The following is an 18,380-nucleotide window of genomic DNA, read 5'->3' as shown; positions in this document are numbered from 1 at the left end:
ACCCGCACAGGCAAGAATGGCACTTCCAATGAGCACCACCCAGAGTGGGGCGTGGGCTGCCAAGGTGCACCAGAAGGTGCACTGATGGGGGAAGAGGGGGAACAGAGGGGGTGGGCTGCTCGAGCGAGCACTGACCTATGTACTGTGGGACTGGTATTGTGGAGACTGCACGCCGAGAGGGCCGCTTCTGAGAGGCAGGGAAGTCAGAGTTGCCAAAGTTGTGTGATTGCGTGGGGGCATAAAGTATTCATCTGGGTCCGTTGGGGGGAGAAGGCAAGTACAGGCATGCCCAGATGGTCCAGCACTGCAGGCACAGTATGGGACAAGGGCCCACCACCCCCATCAGGAAGGTGCAGCGTTCAACGCAATGTGTTGGGCAGGGGTTGGGATATGCCAGAGTGGATAGTATGGCCTTCCCCTGGTGTGGCAGTGGTTGACCACTGCCAGGACGGCAGTGTCCCCATCAACGGTGAGGCACCTGGATGATTGTGCAGGGTGAGCGGTCCCGGATTAGGAGGGGGGTTTAATGGCACCCATACCTCACGCAGCCGCTGAAACACTGGGCAGGGGCAGGTATCTTAGCACCTTCTGGGGAACAAACCAAGAGTGAGGATCCAAGAGGGGTGCCCGGGAGCTGCCCCAAGCCATAGGCCTATTCCAGTAGTACGCACAGAGGTCTAACATTGCTCTCTCTTGAAATCCGGGGCAGATTGGTACACAGAGTACATAGCATACAAAGGTCATTGAATAGTGATCAAACATTTGAATAGGTATATAATAATCAGTAGTCTGTGAGGCACAGGTCCCACCAATCCTGCTGCAGCACCCCCAGCTGTACCAGACTCAACACAGCTTGACAGTTCCCAGGGTGGTCACTCCACGGCAGAAGCATATCTCAGGGGGGGCACAACATGTCCCTGTCCTGGTCCTGCATGGGAGCAGCCACTGCCTGGAGGGCCTGGGTTCTGTCCCCTAGGGGTGTGCCACCCTGTCGCAGTCCCAGCCCCAGTGTTGGGTTCCACTGGCATTCCACCAGTGTCTGCCAGAGGAGACAGGTAGAGATGTCAGTGCTGGGTAGCAATCCTCTGCAGCTGTGGAGAGGCAGTGTCATTGTCCAGTGTGGAGAGTCCATCCAGGAAGTGGTACAGATTCTCCGGGTCAAAGAATTCCTTTGATGAGCCATCATTGGTGATCCACAGGATGGCTGCTTTGAAGAAGCCATATTTAATTTCCAACAGGAGGAGTTGGGGCCGGAGAGAATGGAAGGCTTAGTTCCGCTCATTGGTTTCCCTAGAGAGGTCCACCGCTACACGGATCTCGTGGCCTTTATATGCGTATGGACCATGAGTGCAGGCTGTAGACAGCAGTTGCCAGGCCTGTTCATGCCGCAGGAAGCAGGTGAAGAGGGGTTGAGGGCACGTAGAGAAATTTCATTGTGGTGGACTGATGCAGTAGGACCATTGCATCTCCAGTGGAGGCCCAAAGGCGAGACCAGTGAGCTTCAGGAGGATGTCCCTGAGGAATAACTTAGCATCAGGCCGCTCCACATCCTCTCAGAAGCCAAACAAATGGACATTGTCCAGTCAGCTACAATCCTCCAGGTCATTGACGTTGCTGCGCAGAAACAGGAGTTCCTGATCCTGCTCTGGTAGGGTGTTGAGGCATTCTTCCATCACAACGACTCGCTGGTCCAGACCGTCCACGCGGGCCTGGAAACCTGCAGTGTCTGAGCTCATAGACTTGGGATGTTCCTGTCCATGCCGTCCAACTGGCGGCTCACCCAAGTGGGGGTTGGAGCCGGCCGGGCACTGGAGGGCTGTCCCATTTGGGTTGCCCATGGAGCAAGGTTGGTTGAGGGCTTCAGTGAAGAGAAGCTACTGGGCGGGTTTGCTCGTGTTTTTTGCCTCGAGACATCTCTAGCCACATCACCTGGCCCTCGGGAGAGAAAGGAGGGCCCTGCAAACCCACGGCAAGTGATGCTTTGGCCTCCTGGTAGTCTCAGGTGTCAACGCCTAGTCGTACCTGAGATAACCCAGTAGTACCTGGAGCAGCAGGTGTATTGGGGGCCAGTCAGTGGTGGGCTAGGGAGTGGCCCTCAACACTCCTGAGCAGTAAACCCTACTGCATGTAAATAGAGAGAGGTGCTGTCAATCCCCAGGATCATGACCCTTGGCGTGAAAGTCCATAGGTGGGAGGGCTGTGGGTGGTGGTGCAATCCGCTGACAGTGCAGGGCATCATAATCATCCATATGGCAGCGCCAGCCAAGGAGGGGGGCCAGTGGCCGGTGCTGTGCTGGGTACGATGCGGCGTGTCGGTTGGTGTGCAATAATTGGCAAGCGACAGGCCCGAGGGTGGTGAGGAGGGATGCCTTGGGAAGATTGTGGCTGGAAAGACACTGCTGCACATGATCCTCGGTCTACCTGTGCACCATGGCGGCTTCTGAGGAAGGCCTGCGGGAGGGCTCAGCATTTCCACCAGGGATGATGTGGCTGAAGGATTGATGGCGTTGATTCTTGGGCTGGTCCAGACAACATCAAGGCAGACCATCCGTGCACCACTGTGGCCAGGCCAGCACTGAAGTAATCCCAAAGGCTAGGCCAGCACACCTTGCTGTGGAGAGAATTGGCACGGCCCTGTCAGCGGGGGGCACAATGTGGGTGGGGGCCCCTGGGGTGGCACCTGAGCATGCGGAGATCAAGAGGAGCCTGATGGAGCCTGTTCCATTGGATCTGCGCAACATTCAATACACTAGACTGTTCAAGAAACATCTCAAAACCCTACTTTTCAACTAAAACCTCCCCGCTTCCTTCTACTAGCATTCCGTGCTGGGACACTCTAGAGTATCTGTGCGTGCTATAAATGTAGTATAACATACTACATAACATAGTCAGGTTGTCATCCCGTACAGACCCAACTTCAACGGGGAGGTCTTCATGTGGGTGGTGGTGGAGCGACACTTCCTGTTCTTAACTGGGGTGCGGGAATTTGACGGGATCACAGTCTCCTGGGTGGTAGGAGGGGGCCAGTTTACTACGGTGACAGGGGCCGAGGCATCTCTTGGGCATCCAGGTCCATGGGTCACCCCCCTGCCGCCATCCCGAGAGGAACCGGTGCCACTGTGGAGGAACAGGGGCAGCCGGGACCAGTAGGTGAAGTGTGGCCTTTAGGGCTGATATGTAACTTATGCAGAGGCCACACAGGTGACAATCCATCAAAGCCAGTCACAGGTCCCGCTCGTTCTGATGTCCAGGATGAGGCCAGGTGTCGGCCAAGGCGGAGTCCCCCATTGGAGGCTGTGTGGACCAGGCATGCTGCAGTGCTGTGGGCAGCAGCTTCCCTCCAGAACTTAGGCCCAGTGTTCCCTTGTTGATGCGGGCCTGGGAAGGTAGAGTCTTTACTTCCGCAGAGCTGTCGGTGGTGACCGGGTGGCAGAAGCCGGGTGCCTTGCACAGGGAGTCTGGCAGGGAGGCAGGACACAGAGCCCCCGCCATTCTGTGAACGCCACCACCTTACAGGGCCTGTCACAGCACGGAGCTCTGAGATCAAGTGGCCATCTTCATTTCTAGCCAGAACACGTCCCTTCCAATTATATTCTCAACATTTCCCCCACTCCGTAGATGACCTCACCACCCACTATAACTCAATGATGACAGATGTTCTTGACCATGTGGCCCTAATCAAACTAAAGAGAGCTAGAAAAATCCAATCCAGGTCCTGGTTCAATTCGGACGTTAACAAAGGGAGGAGACAACTAAGACTGACTGAAAGGTTATGGAGGCAGAACCCCTCACCTGCACACCTGTCACTCTTTAGGAAAAAAAGGCACATTCATTTGCAATTAACTTGACAGTGGTAAGATCAGACTGTGGAAGCTCTTCAACATATTAAAACAGCAAACTACACTGACCTCCCTTCTCAAAACAATGACCATCAATGAACAATATGAAGAAAAAGCCAACTTCTTCACTGACAAAGTTGCGAAAATTAAACGTTCTTTTATCCATGACACAAGTCCGACTTCCCAGCTCACCACATAAATCACCACAAAAATCCCCCCACAAGATTCAGCTAAAGAACGGAGTGCCGCTAAAAAATATTAAGTCAATAATGATCTCTTACAATTGGAAAAAAAACACTGGCTGGAAGATTTCAAACATATGACAAAAGAAGAAGTCTTTAAAATAGTCACAAACTTGAACCCCACATCCCACACTTCTGACCCCCTCCATCCTAGTACAGAAAATCAACCACATAATCTCTCTGTTTTGGACTAAAATCATCACCACCTCTCTATCATCAGGCCGTATACCAGACTAGGCTATGTCACACCCATTCTCAAAAAAAACAGGGATGGACCCAATGGATCTTAATAACCTCAGACCAGACATCAACCTTCCTTCCCTAGATAAGTTGATTGAGGAGTGTGTCGATCTACATCTCAACCAACACATAGAGGAATTCAACCTCAACAGCACATTCCAATCAGGATTCAAGAAAGGTTGTAGCACTGAAACTCCTTTGCTCAATATATCACATTACATTCACGGATACTTAGATGAAGGCTACTCCTGCCTCCTTAACCTACTTGACTTATCATCTGCATTTGATTAAGTAAAATGTCATGTAATTACTTGAGGCTCTCAAGAGCCACATTGACATTAATGGCACAGTCCTGAGATGGTTCACGTCCTAACTGCAACATTGTTCTCAATAAATTAAAATCAACAGTTGTCTCTCGAAGCCTGCTTAATTTTCACAAGGTGTACCTCATTGTTCAGACCTCACTCTTGATGGAACCCCTCACAGTTATTCTAAACCAATCAGGGGCCAAATAATACCAATATGATGATGAAACACAACACCTCTACAAAATAACATCATCCAGAGACATCCATCATCTATATGCCACACTAATTAAGATACACACCTGGTTAAAATCCAATCACCTAAAGCTGAACCCCAACAAGACTGAACTACTACTTCTTTCCCCAAAAATTAAACCTTTACCAATCCAAGATTAGGTCAAGAATGTTGACGGACTAAACTGTTCTCTTTCACTTTCGACCTCAGTAAAGTCCTTAGGTATAACCCAGGACAAACACATGTCCAAGATTCGGTCAAGAATGTTGACGGACTAAGCTGTTCGCTTTCACTTTCGACCTCAGTAAAGTCCTTGGGTATAACCCTGGACAAAAACATGTAAATGAAGGAACACGTTAACAAAGGAGCTCTCTTTACACTAGAACATCTCAAGAAAATCCAATTGTGTCTTCCTTTTGATGATCTGAAGACAGTAGTACAATCACTAGTCCTCTTAAAAATCAACTACAGCAATGCCATCAACACTGGAACTCCAAAAAGTCACATTACACCCCTATACATTAAACTGTCAAGAGCAGAGTGAGGTCGGACCTTGAGAAGCTCCAACTCACTTTTACTTATACCTCCAAATCTCAAGAAAAAATTCTACCAAATTCTAATGCCCCTATGGATTAAGATTATAAGTACCTCTCTTCTGAAAGTAACCATCCCAGACATCCTCGAAGCTGGTCAGGTATCCCCCATCCTAAAGAAAGCATCAGCAGACCCATCAGACCTGAATAATTATTGCTCAATATCCAACATCTTGACCCTGGACAAACTACTTGAGAAATGTTTCTACATGCATCTTATTAACCACATAGACCACTTCAACCTGCTTGACCAATTCCAATGAGGCTTTCAAACAGGACACAGCACCGAAGCAGCCATGACCCACATAATAGATGATGCATTACAGATACTGGATCAAACCAAAGCCTGTTTGCTCATCCTACTTGACTTATCCCCAGTTTTCGATACAGTCAAACATGACAATCTACTTGACTTCCTAAATCATGGAATGGAACTATCTGGGACGGTGTTAAACTGGTTCACTTCCTTCCTCCAAAATAGAGCGCACAGATTCAAGATCAAACAATCTCTATCAAGCCCCACTCCAGTCACTTTGGGAGTGCCCCAGGGATCTTCCCTCTTCCCAACACTCTTCAATTTGTTTATGAAAGCTTCTCAACTCCACAAATATCCCCTATCACATGTACGCCGATGACACACCACTCTACATTAAGCTCCACTCTCTTGAAGACATCCAGGGGCATATTATCAAGGGGGTTTATCTCCGCTTTTTTGGCTTTAAAAGCCAAGATAGCGGAGATAAAATTATCTCCCTATTACCTAGCTGTCGCTAACACCAGTTAGCGACAGCTAGTAGGAGATAGCGACCATCTTGGGCCCCACTTTGCATGTCAGTGCTATTTATCACTAATGACATGCAAAGTGGGCGTGCCAAGATGTTAGCGACTGGAAACAGTCGCTAACATCGCTATCTCCTATTACCAACTTTTGGAGATATTCGCGCTAAGCGCGAATATCTCCAAAAGCTAACACCTGCCCCTGAGGAGTTCTTAGCCATGTTATCCAATGGGAGGTGGTTAACATGGCTAAGAGCATTAGCTCGGTAATGCATGAATATCGCTGACTTTTCAGCGATATTCATGCATTGCGGCCGTTTTTTATTGCATTTGCGATAAACCTTGGTAATACCAAGGTTTATCTGCGATAAAAATCGCCGCAGCTCTGCGGTAAATTTTTGTCTCTAACCAAGCAATAGCGATAATTATCGCTATTGCTTATATGCCCCCAAGTCCCTCAACAAAACGCTTAAAAAAACACTGACCTGGCTGGCAAACAACCATTTAAAACTAAACACACTAAAAATAGAATTTCTCTTAATCGCTCCCCCCAACCAAACAACCATCATCCGTGAATGGATGAAGCACCTAACTGCAGTCAACGGTCAACCTCTCATCATTGATTCCGCTAAATCTCTAGGAATAACCCTGGATAATAATCTAAATATGCAGAAGCATATTAGCGCTGCAACTAAAGGAACACATGTTCAGATGAACCCCCTGAGAAAACTAAAACCCTTCTTACTCACAAAGGATTTTAAACAAGCAGTTAAAAGTCTAGTAATTCCCAGAGTGGACTATGGGAGTGTCCGTTTCTGTGGCCTTGCCAAACCAACGACCGCTCCGCTAAGAGCCTAAATCAATAGAGCCGCCAGACTCATCACAGGTACCAAAAGAAACTGCCACATTACCCCTGATCTTCGTGCCCTCAACTGGTTCCCTTTTGAGGCTAGAATCCACCTAAAAATCACTTGTATGACACATAAGTCATTGCATCACAAAACCCTGAGATACCTAGCAGAGAAACTAGTACTATGAATGAATTAATGAATGAAGCGGGATTTATAAGGCGCAACTTAGCCCAAGGGCATCAAGGCGCCATGCAAAGCAAGATCAGAACAACGAGTCTCAAGGATACCGGATCCAAGGCTTAGAAGTAGGCCTCTCGGAACAGCCACGTTTTTAGATCCTTACGAAATAAAACCAGAGAAGGTTGTCCCACCAGATCGGGCGGAAGGTAGTTCCACAGCCTAGGAACCAGAGAGGAGAAAGCCTTCCCTCCCCATCTGGCCTCAGCAAATCTAGGCACTCGGAGGAGATTTTTGTGGAGGACCGAAGAGCTCTAGTGGGGAGGTAGGGGACAAGAAGGGACCTGATACCCTCTGACCCAGAGCCATGAATGGCCCCATGGGCTAGGCAGAGAAGCTTAAACGAGATCCAGGCCTGAATGGGCAGCCAGTGAAGGTCTTTCCTGGCCAGGGAAGCTGAGGAAAGCCTGGGAAGATTGAGCACCAACCTGGCTGCCGCATTCTGGACCATCTGTAATCGATGGACAGAGCTCTTGTTCATGCCCACGTACAACGCATTACAGTAGTCCAGCCTCGATGATACTAATGCTACCGTCGCCTGCTTCCTCGCATCAAAGGAGAGATAGGAACCTATCTTTCCCAAGATCCTAATGATCCCGCAACATGTAGACACGGTCCTACTGACCTGGAGGTCAAATGAAAGGGAGGTGTCGATCAGGACCCCAAGGTTCCTTGCCGAATGGGACGGAAGAGGGCAATCCCCAAGGGAGTCCGGCCACCGATCTTTAGACCAAATATCATGGTCACCCCCAAAAATCAAAACTTTGGTCTTCTCTCCGTTAAGTTTCAAGAAGTTTTGCACCATCCGTCTGGAGAATGCCTCCATGCAGGTTTTAAAATTGAGGGCAGAGTCTTTCACCGACTGGGTAAGGGAGACCATGATTTGGGTGTCATCGCCATAGGATAACACCTCGAACCCATAGAATCTCACCACCCTGGCAAGTGGGGCCACATAGATGTTGAAAAGGGTGGGGCTTAAAGAGGATCCTTTAGGGACCCCACATTGCACAGGAGTGGAAGGAGACAGGAAATCACCCAGTTTAACTCTCTGCTCCCTTTGATGGAGAAAGGAAGCTAGGAGTCTGAGGGCAGGGCACCCATCTCCCTGAGCCTGGAAACCAGGATGGCGGGGGACAGGATGTTGAAGGGCGCCGTCAGATCAAGTAATACCAGCAGGGTGATCTGGCCCCTGTCAACCTTCGAACGGATGCCGTTAATCACCACAGTCAACGCTGATTCAGTACTGTGGGCTCTCCGAAAACCGTGCTGTGAGATATCCAATAGATTCGAGTCATACAGAAAGGTGGAAAGATGTTGGTTGAGGTGGAATTCCAGTATTTTATCAGGGCAGGAAGCAAGGAAATGGGTCGGAAGTTTTTTAAAACCCCAGGGTCCAGTGAGGCTTTCTTCAGGAGAGGCTTGACCGCCGCCAATTTCCTAGGAAGGGGAAAAATCCCCTCCGTGATGGCAAGGTTAAGCACCTCTAGAAGAGGAGGCAGGATCGCCTCCCTACAGCTCTTCAAGATTTTCAAAGGACAAGGGTCCAAAGGAGAACCCGATTTGATCTTGTCAAGAAGATGATTGATTTGCTTCTTCAAGGGTAAGGATAGGAAAAGTGAAAAGGTTGGGCCTAGGTTCAGCAGAGGTGGACGCTGCAATGGTCGGTGAAGGGGGGAGAAAGAGATCTGACCCCTGGTTGAGTCCCTGATTCAGGATATCCAAGGAGCTGTGTATGTCAGCAATTTTCATATGGAAAAAAGCTGAGATCTTATTACAAAGCTCCTGGGATTCCACTATGGAGTCCACCTTCTGAGGGGCCGAAAAGGAGTCTATGACCTTAAAAAGCTCCCTAGAGGAACTCAAAGAGGTGGTCAAATTAAGGAAATATGACTTTTTTCCTCAATGATAGCCTTTTTATAGTCTTTCAGAAGCTGTTTATGTCGTTGTTTGTACTCAGTGTAGTCCAGATTAGCGCGCCAGAGCCTTTCTTGCTTTCTGCAACCCTGTCGCAGTCCTCTAAGTTTATCAGAGAACCAGGGTGCAGAGGGACTCTTCCTGGCCGAATAGTGAGGCTTAGCGGGGGCTAAGATGTCTACCGCCGCAGCAATGATGTTAGAGAGATCTGCTGCAGCAGAGTCGGTGTCACTGTGAACGCGGGGACTGAAGCTGTTCAGGAACGGCACAAGCGCTTTGTTGTTGATATGTCTGAAACTTCTTCTGCATTGCCATTTCTTGGAGTCAAGAGCAAGAGGGGAGTTATTAAGAGCTTTAAGCTCAAGAGGAACCGGCAAGTGATCTGACCATGCTAAGGGGATAGGGGTACCGGTCTTTAGTCTATGATCATTAGAGAAAACCCCGTCCAGTGTATGACCGGCCAGGTGAGTGGGACCCCCCACAAGTTGGAGCAGACCACAGGCCTGCTGGGATTCAATCAGCGACAGAGTGTCCCTTGATGTCAGATCCTCTAAATGAAAATTAAAATCACCCAAAAGAGTGAGATTGGGTCTATCAATAAGGGGTTCTAGTAGCCTCATCAGGTCTTGGCTAAAAGAAGTTCTGGGACCTGGGGGTCTGTAAACTAAAATACCAGAAAAAGAAACCGTGGGTAAAGAGTTAATAGAAAAATACAAGGCCTCAAAGGAATCAGCCGGGGTGGAAAGATGTTCAATTCGGCAGATAGAAGAACTCTTATGCAAGATACCCAGCCCACCTCCTCTGCGCCCAGATCTATCCATCTTAGTCAAGGCGTAGCCCGTAGGGATCGCCTCGATAAGGTCCGGTCCGGAGGATTCGGAGATCCAAGTCTCAGTGATGAACACCCAGGTTGGCTTTCTCAAAGACACAAAGTCCCTGAACCCTATGTTATTCTTTATCAGGGATCTTGCGTTGATCAGGAGGCCAAGTTTGTTCTCTGGGGGAGTAGATCTCAACACCCCCGCATCGGAAGGTCCCCTCCGGACCCTCCGTGCTCTACAGGGGGCAGAATGACACATACCACAATGCAGGTAGGGTAAAGCATCAGGGGAAAGGTATGAAGACAGGGTTTTCTATGAGGTCTCAGAGACAGCAGAATGTCGGTGGAATAAAGACTGCTTCCCTGGGGTAAAGAAAACCGAGAACCAGCCCGCCTGGCCCCTGGCGCTGCCTCAGCGCGGACGGGCGCAGACGGGCTAGACTTTGCCGCGACTTCGGCGCGCGCCTGCTGTGCGCGCCCGCTGTGCGCGGAGAAAGCCATCTAAACTAAATAGGGTGGGGCCTGCGTGTCGAGCACCCGCGTGACCCTCTCAAGCCAATCAGTGCGGGACCCCAAATGTTTGCCGGCGCCCTCCACAACAAACGGGAAAACCCGTGGTGGACCAGGGCGCTGGCAGAAGCGGCGAGAGTATGGTAAGAAATGCGGGGAGAGAGAGCAAAGAACACAGTGCAAGTCACAATTAAAATACACAAAGTGTCAGCAAAAGTAAAGCAACATAGCAGTCATGTGCCAGAGAGCAGTAGTCAAATTTTAAAAGGAATTTGGTATTTTTTAAAAAAGAAAAAAGGAAGACGCATTGTAATCATGCACACGATATCCAGGAGACAATCAGGTGGTAACAGATCTACCAGGAGTTCCAATAATCTTCTACTTAAACCACAACGTTTCTCAGAGAAAAAAACATACAATCGTACCTTCGCAGGAATGGCTCCCAGGATTTGGAACGCCTTCCCCCAGAAACGAGACTTAATCCATCCACTGCTTTTTTTAAAAAAGAAGTGAACTCGATTCTCCTGACTAAATTCACTTGAACTTTTTTATATACGCTTGTAGATATGTGTTTTTCTCTAATAGTTATGATTACAGTATTCACATAATTCATTGTATTTTTTGTATATGTCATTCACATATATTTAACCTGTAAAGCACTCTGATACACGCAAGGGTCTTGTTCGCGCTATACAAAACTGTCAAAATGAAAATAAATAAATACTACGGGTGCTCTCTCTCTCAGGTAATGCTTAGAGAGTTTGGAACTCAGTCACTACCTAGGGAGCGCCAGTGCAACACCTCCTTCTCTTGCTTCCTATGAAACCTCAAATCTCTACTGCTTAACAACTACTTCAACACACTCCCCGTATAACTATGTTTCCCTAAGGTCTAACCCCCATCGACAAGACTCTTTAGAGGTTGTCCTGACTTGCTCAGTCTCTAATCTGTTCCAAACTTTGTTACATTAATGCTAGTTTGCTATATACCTTTGTGACAGTTATGACTACCTTAATGCTGATTTACTCAATTCTCTTTTGTTGACTATTCAGACCCACCCTAATCCTAGCATGCATTTTGAGTACATTTTCTCATAACATGTAATGTGTTCAGATACCCTCTGATACCCTAGGCCTATATAAAACTCAAATATTGCTAGGAAAAAAGGAGTCAGTGGTGAGATACCTGGGGCAGATAAGTGAGAGAAAGGATTGGTGGACACTCATTTGGGAATAGTAGTGGAGTCTATTGAAAAAAAGCACAACTTTTTGAGGTTGAGACAAAATACTTTAACCAAGATAAAAAAGCAAATTGGTGTGAACAAAGCATACAGTGGGAGTGAAAAGGTATACTTACGCTGCCTAAAAATGTATGACACCTAAAACATTGCCATTCTCACACCAGGGCAGGGGGTGGCATTGGCTTGGAATCTTAATGCTTAGGACCTACTGGTAAAGAGCTGGAAACCCAGAAGGGAACAGTTAGATAAAAAACTGCCTGCATTGATTCATTATTCATATCATCTGAACCCTACATTTTACCCATAAAAACAAGGAAGGTGAACTCTCTAATTCATTTTCATATGAGAGACTCATTTTTGCAGGTCTGAGAGAACCTTCAGAATAACTAAAGTAGATGAGCGATGGCATTCACAATCTATAACCTCGTGAAACTTCAAACTAATCAAAAAGCCATGAGCATCTAAAGTGCGGGAGGCAATGTTCTTCCAGTTACTAAACAGTGAGCATGGGCCCAAAACCACTGATATCTCTAGAAATTCGTTATCATTAAGTAGCCCAAAAGCAAATCTACCTCATGCAGATGACTAGTGAGCTGTATTTTATCATCATTACCTGTGTGTGCTCTTCAGCGGTCCAGAAATGCCTGGACTCCAGAGAACTCCATACTCTGGACCTAGCCATCAACCTACTGATCACCAGTGAAACGCTCAGTCCCTCCCATCTGCACTTTTTTCAACCTGCTCTCTGACCAAAAGGTCATGAAGAAATCAGCCATTCACACCCACTTTATATAATTAAGGATCACCAGGTACAGGAGAACCAACAGAAGGGATCACCGTAAACTATAACAAGCATCTCACAAGAGTTGTCTCTAGGCAGCCGGGTGCCTGTACCAGGTATTCTTTGTGATTTCCTATCTTTATTTTTTGTTTTTAACTCTTGGGACTGAAAGACTGTGTGACTGAGCAATTTGACTGGTAACAAAAATGGGTCAGAACCAGGTTTTGACACACTCTCAAAGAGTGGACATTCTCCATCTCCTACATGTAATCTTGCTCTGAAATATCTATATTTGATTTACTCAAGTCACTTGGAAACTAAGCACAACTGTGGCTAACTGAAAACATAGAAATGATTTTGTGGAGAAAGAAAATTCTTCTTTGAGATCTCTTGAACCATTTAACTATGCATCTGGAACTGCTTGTTAAAATTAAGATAGTTTTTCTATTTAGATCTGCTGGTCTGTTACTCTATGATACAAATAGTGTGCCGGACATAGATCAGCTGAAGTCATGCTTTTTAAAATATGCTGAGAATGATATCAGTTATCTGCAGCGGGTTAGCATGTGTAGCTGAATCTGTGTATCACTTTACAAATGATAATTGAGATAAAGACAATTTCAGGGCGTCTTTATTGAAAAGTTAAAAAAGGCTTGATGGAGTGGAAATTCCGTATTTATATTTTACTCATCTGTAGGGGTGCATCATAATCATGTGTAGAGCCCATCCGCATATAATCTTGTCTCATGTAAATGTGGGTGTTTATTTTGAACCATGTTAAAATATCTACGTGACACATTTTACTTAACCGAGTAAATAGTTGTTAACTAGCAGAAAACGCTAATGTGATGAAATCATGTTGTGAAGTTTTGACCCTACTTGTGTACTAGATGTGTTTAATAATGATACTTCCTATAATTTGATAAATGTGTTAGTCGAAATGCAGTATAGGTATGCAAACTCATAATTCTTAAGTGATGCATTCTTATGTTAGCCAAAGTTGTAGACCTGAAATGCAAACCCCTAACAGAGAGCTTTATGATTAATGTTCTGAATTTCATGTGCACTGTGGAAGCTGTTCTTTCCCTCGTTTTGCATTGCAGGTGGAGAAGCATTGTTTTAGGCACATTAATGTCTTTATTTTAGCAGCTAGGCATGGAGCGAATTTTTTTTTCTTGTAAGATTGTGCCCCATTCATGCTGAACACTGCGTGAAAGTAGCATTTGATGGGTGTTGCTGTGGGTGTTACCATGTAACACACATGGAACTGAAGCATACCCATATTTATGAGGAAACATAAACCTGGGAATGAGTCAGATTCTACTGCCTCCCCAGGAGTGTCGTTAGGGAGGGGCAATGAGGAGAAATATCCATATTTCTCCTCATTTTTTCTTTGTTCCATGTGGGCTGCTTTCTGCAGCACACATAGAAGGAGGAAATCACCTCTGTTGATTGATTTTGTTCAGAAAGGTGTCCCTTCCTGCACAAAATCAATCATCCCAACAATGCAGGCTCCCTTGCAACATGGCGGAAGGGGGCCTGCATTGGCCCAAGGCTGCTTTATTAACTCTGGCATATGGGTCAGTACAGGAATGCACTGTATTCTTGTAAGTATGGTGCATTCCTGCATCTTTAGAATGATGCAGTGCTTTAAAATTGCTTCAGGCACCGCGCTGAGCCATTCTATTGTAAATGAGGCACTTAGTGCTGTTGCCGAGCACCGGCAAACACCAGCATTAATAAGGAACTGGGTGTGTTAATGGGCCAGGGTTAATCCTGAAGCTTCAGCTAAGCAGATAGCACTTCCAGTTTCCTTTTCTGTTGATATGCATGTCAAAAAAGAGTGGGCAACTTATTATCATTGACTCAAAGCAGCCCTTGACATGACCCCCTCTATAAAAACTAATCTGACCACCTAAACGCTCGACTTCCCCATGGTACAATGATACAGTAAAAGCTGCCAAGACAGGATATAACGTTGTTGAAAAACATTGGAAATGATGTACCAGTGATTAAACAAAAACACAAGGCAGCATTAAAATGTTCAAAGTAATTCTTAGCAAAGTTGCAAAGGCTGATTTCCTTTATACCAAAATCTTGAAAGTTGTAAATCCTAGTAAAAAGTGTTTTCGGATGTATGATGTTACAACGCATACTTTTACAACGCCTACCTTTACAACGCATTTTTTACACCGCAACATCCATTACAACGCACACCATTACAATGCATGCCATTACAACGAATTCTTTGAAACTACCTTTACAAGGCATTCCACTACAACGCATACTACATTTACAACGCATACCATTACAACGCATTACATGGCATTGCATGTAAGGTAAGTGTTGGATAGTGTAGGGGTAAAAATTACTATTCTAACTCCAGGGGGTGCAACGTAGGGTAAGTGTTGGATAGTGTAGGGGTAAAAATTACTATTCTATCTCCAGGGGGTGCAACAGTAGGGTAAGTGTTGGATAGTGTAAGGGCACTATGTGTTGTAATGCTATGCGTTGTAATGGTATGCGTTGTAATGACTGTGTTTTATTGGCATGCGTTGTAGTGGTGTGCGTTGTAGTGTCATGCGTTGTAATGACTGCGTTGTAAATGCATGCGTTGTAATGGATGTTGTGTTGTAAAAGTTTCGTTGTAATGGTAGTGCATTGTAAAAGTTGCGTTGTAAAGGTTGTATACCGTGTTTTCTATTGCTCATTCATTAGCAAAATGCTTATGCATGCCTCAGACCTTTTTGGGTACACAATACCTCTGCAATAACTTAGGATCATTTTTTGAGGAGAAAATTCATAATACGAATAGCAGTCTAGAATCAAAAAGTACCACTCATCCAAGCCCAGACTCTTCTCTTAGCTATCTGTTTGTAAGGCTAATTATGAATCGAAAGAACGTCTTCCGGGCCTCTCTATTTTTTGGCAGATTCATTTGACCAGTTGTAAGAAAATAAATGTGACCAATACAGGTAAGGTGTAAAAAAAGAGGTGGGTGTCGCACGTGAAGTCTGAGGCCAGTTGTTAGTGATCCGATGGTAGGACCAAATTTCAAGAAAAAATGCACTATTTTTTCAGGAAACCCTCACTCACCCTAGTGGTGACATGCTTCATCATCGGGTCCACCGGGAGAGATCGAGTACCTCCCCGGTGTGCTACGACGCCAGGAGACTGCGGAGCAGGTTTTTGTGAAGATGAAGTGTGAAAAATTATAAGGTTTAAAAATGTCAGAGGTTGTACCAAAAAACTTTATTCACTGGTTAACCTGACATATTAAAAATAAGGTATGTGAAGGGAAACTTAGCCAATTACTTTATACTGGGGTTTACCCTGTAAAGAAGGTCAACATGTTTCTGCCCATTTATGTGTGTAAATTTACTGGGCTTTCATCAGGACCGGTAAGAGAGTGTGCCAATGACAGGAGGGGCACGCTAAGGCCCGCCCTGCCAATGGTCGTGAAAGTTAAAAATAGCACTATGTGTAAAATTGGTGCACAAAGAAAAAGAAAACAAACTCATAAGTAGTGGGGGTTTACCTCTTTTGTGAGGAACCTAGGAGTTTGTAAAGAAATAGATCCACGCCCCATAGAACACAGGAGGGGGGTGGGAGCGACAATGGCACACCGCCCGCAACGCTCGGCACCCGCTCGGCACCTAGCTTCACCCTCGCTGGATCTCGTGGATCCACGAGATCCAGCGAGGGTGAAGCTAGGTGCCGAGCGGGTGCCGAGCGTTGCGGGCGGTGTGCCATTGTCGCTTTGTGCACCAATTTTACACATAGTGCTATTTTTAACTTTCACGACCATTGGCAGGGCGGGCCTTAGCGTGCCCCTCCTGTCATTGGCACACTCTCTTACCGGTCCTGATGAAAGCCCAGTAAATTTACACACATAAATGGGCAGAAACATGTTGACCTTCTTTACAGGGTAAACACCAGTATAAAGTAATTGGCTAAGTTTCCCTTCACATACCTTATTTTTAATATGTCAGGTTAACCAGTGAATAAAGTTTTTTGGTACAACCTCTGACATTTTTAAACCTTATCATTTTTCACACTTCATCTTCACAAAAACCTGCTCCGCAGTCTCCTGGCGTCGTAGCACACCGGGGAGGTACTCGATCTCTCCCGGTGGACCCGATGATGAAGCATGTCACCACTAGGGTGAGTGAGGGTTTCCTGAAAAAATAGTGCATTTTTTCTTGAAATTTGGTCCTACCATCGGATCACTAACAACTGGCCTCAGACTTCACGTGCGACACCCACCTCTTTTTTTACACCTTACCTGTATTGGTCACTCTTCTTTTGATTATTTGTATATTGCTTGGGGACTAAGAGTGCCCTAAAAACCCTTTCTCTCCTTTTGTTGAGACAAGAAAATAAATGTGCCAATTTTTTCGGGTAAAAGTTTGATTTGATCCTAGCAATAATTTGGCCCCAACCGATAAAGTTCTTATAAGACTCATGATGCTCAATGTGCATTCTATTTCTGTCTGCCAGGATAGTGCCAAATGCATGGATAACACCAATGGTCATTCCTTTATTATGGAAGCACACCACATATCCGTCTGTCACTAATAATTTCAGGCAGATATCCCTTTTACTGTTTCCAGTGAAAATCCTGGAAAAACATGTGAACAGGATCATTACAGACTATTTGGAAAGTCAATTGCTTATAATGTCCTGTTTAGGTTTCAGGTTTCATCAGTCTTTATTTCGATTATAAAACCATAAAAGACATACCATCGAAAATAGGCAGACACAACCTTTGGTAACATGATGATGGACGATACCAAAATTACACAAAAATAGGTCGGACACAATCAATTATTTAAAAAGAACATTAAACCTTTAGTTCACAACACTGATGTACTATTAAAACATCTCATTAAGAAATTATGGAATAAAATCTCCGCTCAGTTACAATTTTATGAAGGAAGCAGAGGGATAAAATCAGGAGACATACACTCCGGTGAAGGGACTACCCAGGTCTTACCGAGGACCAGAAACCGTCCCTCGATACACAACATCATAGCGGACACAGGCTGTCACACATCCGTCTACAAATCTATTCCCAATAAATAATGAATTAAAACAAATCAGAATGATAAACCTTTGATTTTATTTGCCCGTGTCACCCATGCCCTGGTCAAGAATTTTGCCATGGCAATGACAATAGGTTCCTCAGTGCAAGTCTGTAGGATCCTCAGAGCTTCTGCAGCATCTCTCGTACCTAAGTTGGAACAAATAGGTTTAAGCCATTTCATCCTTGGTGGCTTGTAAGCTGGGCATACAAATAGGATCTGGGCAACTGATTCTGACTGGCCTAAACACAGCGGGCACAGATCAGACGTTGGCTTAGCCATTTGCTAGAAAAAACTCTAGTAGAAAAGGAGCCTACCCTAAACTGAATGTAGAGCTTCCTATCCAGTGGTTTTAAAATGGTGTCCCAATATTGTTCAAAGCCAACCTCGTCTTTGATTAACAAAAAAATCCCTAGTCAAGGTAGGCCTGGTGGTAGAAGAAAACCGCTCGGACTTCACCATGTCCATGTAAGCTGCTTTAAACTCTTTTTTGGTTGGGAGGGGGGTTGTTTCTGGGTTCTCCCACAGTGTACCCATCCCCATATCTATCAAGGTTTTTGTATATGCCTAAGCCACTTAATCTTGCTTAGGCACCTAACCCCCCAAAAGTCCAATAGGGCTTTGGCGTACAAGGACAGCTCAGGGGTGGCCCACAGCCTTCTCCACAGGGCTATAGGCCTAAATCGGGCCAGGTCCTCGAGGCAAAAACATC

Source organism: Lissotriton helveticus, chromosome 8, assembly GCF_964261635.1.
Source record: "Lissotriton helveticus chromosome 8, aLisHel1.1, whole genome shotgun sequence".
Taxonomy (NCBI): domain Eukaryota; kingdom Metazoa; phylum Chordata; class Amphibia; order Caudata; family Salamandridae; genus Lissotriton; species Lissotriton helveticus.
The sequence above is the reverse complement of the archived record's forward strand: the minus strand, read 5'-3'. Positions refer to the sequence as shown.